The sequence below is a fragment of the Asparagus officinalis genome, chromosome 4 (assembly GCF_001876935.1).
Source record: "Asparagus officinalis chromosome 4, Aspof.V1, whole genome shotgun sequence".
In the NCBI taxonomy this organism is placed as follows: domain Eukaryota; kingdom Viridiplantae; phylum Streptophyta; class Magnoliopsida; order Asparagales; family Asparagaceae; genus Asparagus; species Asparagus officinalis.
In genome coordinates this window covers 55,132,276-55,134,804 of record NC_033797.1, presented here as the reverse complement: position 1 = coordinate 55,134,804, position 2,529 = coordinate 55,132,276, and positions in this window count along the sequence as shown.

Here is a 2,529-nt window from a genome sequence, read left to right as displayed (position 1 = left end):
AGCACAAGCAAGTTCATCATTAGGTAAATCATTTATGGTTTCGAACTCGCAAACCTCACTAGGGCTATCGCCTAGTGCACGTGTGCATGACGCTCCACATGAACTTAAAGCCGGATCCGCCAAACCTTATTGGATCGCCTCCAAGTCCCCTTGATGCTTCAATTAATTTCCATAAGGTGTAAGCACTATCAACATGAACAAACTTGTTAGACATAGATGAGTTAAAAGCATTTAGCAAATATTCTAACAAAATATTATTCATTGTAAACATACGATGATCATTCTTATTCCACTTGGATTTCTCCAAAATGGGCACAATATAAGCATCATCTATAATTTCCCATAAATCAAAATGTTTAGATCTAACAAATAGTTTAAATCTAACACACCATTGGGCATAGGGGAAATTATCTAATCTAGGAGCAATACTAGAATCATAGCCTAAACAAGATGCATCATTCATATCCATAATTTGTAAAAATATGCAAGCAAGATACAAATGCAATCAAAACAAGATTAGCACAAAAAGATAACTTGGATCTTTAACTCAAGGCGATTAGACCTTAAATCAAAGAGCACCAAGCTCTGATATCTATTTTATTTTATTTTATTTTATTTTATTTTATTTTTATGTCACACTATATGGGTGGCCTAAAGTTATGCTCATAATGTTTTTTTGAAGTAAAAATAGGGGTAGATGTCCTATTAAAAATGATATATTTGTTAGACCCTAGAGGGGGGTGATTAGGGTCTTATGCTAATCTAATCCGATTAAATGCCAATTAAAAACTAATTAATAAGTTATCCTAGCAAGTATAAAATACAACAAGATATGTGAGCTAGGATAAGCAATATGAACAACAAGATATATCCTAAATGATAGAAATATATGCAAGGATATATAAACTAATACAAGATAATATATCCTACCAAAAAGATATATAATATGATATATACAAGGATATGAAACTAACTCCTATCAAAGAGATATACAATATGATATATGTATAGGATATGTAAACTAACACAAGGGGTAAACAATCTAAACAAGATAGTGGATGATATAGATAATGAGCTAATGACAATGGCGATATAAGATATGAACATAAATATAAATGAACGCCAAAGCACACTCAAACAAGCAATATGATCACGGAGTTCGGACCTTCCGTCCTACGTCTCCGCTCCCCACTCCCGGGGAGAAATCCACTAACACAATCCGGTTTGGAAGTCGGAACTTCTACACACTCGGTTTTCTAGCTAACCGAAAACTCTACAACTCACACTCTTGCAATCACACTCTACACCCACTAAGTGTTGGACCTAGCCGTGTCTCCCTCAAGTGCTCGGTTACAACCTCTCTCTAGGCACGTCAACCGACGCCACTCCTCTTGGGACGATCCCCGACTCTCACCACACACTCCTCACTCGGTGTACAAGTGTATTACAAAGTGATTCTCACAATAAGCATAAATATAACAAATGATTGTTCTCAAAACAAGGTGAGAACTCAATTAAGCACAACTCTTAGTCACAAACTCACAACCCCAAATTATACTATGAATGTAAATACAATAAGCTCAAAAGGCTGTGTGTGAACAAAGAGATATATATCAAAACTAAACTCAATGTAGTTCTAGATTAATAACAATGATAATCAAATATATAAAAAAGCTAGAAATAGAGTTTAGAAAACTTCTCAATATATCAAGAGTGGAGGGAGAAGAGTTGGATGCCCAAACACCAATAGATGATCTCCTCAAGCTCTTGTTGAATTGAATCACAAAACCAAACTCTCAATTTGCTTAAAAGCTTTTTAAACACACTTAAACCAAACTAAAACCCTTGTTAAAAACTTTATTAAACTTGATTAAAAACTCTCTTAGTTAGGTGGAGAGCTGAAGGCAATGGGGTATTTATACCCTCTCAAAACTCAGCCAAAACTCCCAAAACAAAAGACCAAAAACACCCCAGCAACGGTAACAAAAATAGCCGTTGGAAGCAGTCAGAACGAGCGGCGGTCGACCGAAGAAATTCGCGGTCGACCGACAGAAACGATCGGTCGACCGACGGAAATTTCGGTCGACCGCTATCCAGGTCAAACACGAGAAAAACACTAGCTGACTTATCCGGTCGACCGGTGCGGTCGACCGATGGAGCTTTTCGGTCGACCACGGCGGTCGACCGACAGACTCTTTGTTCCGCACAGTGAAGAAATGAACAAATGATCGGTCGACCGTACGGTCGATCGGAAACTGATATTCCAGGTTCTGAAACTGTTTATCTGATTTTAAAACACTGTTTAAAAATATCAAATAAATTCCAAAAATGTAAAACTTTGGGGAATGATTGTAGACATGATATAACACATGCTACAATGACTGTTTGAAAAAGGACTTCCCAAATGAAAAATATCATCATTTTACAAACTAGTCCAAAACATGAAAATATGAGATACTTGAATTTTGATGTTTGACATAAACCAACTTTTGAAACTTTGTGAAATATTTTTATAGACTTAGTAAACAT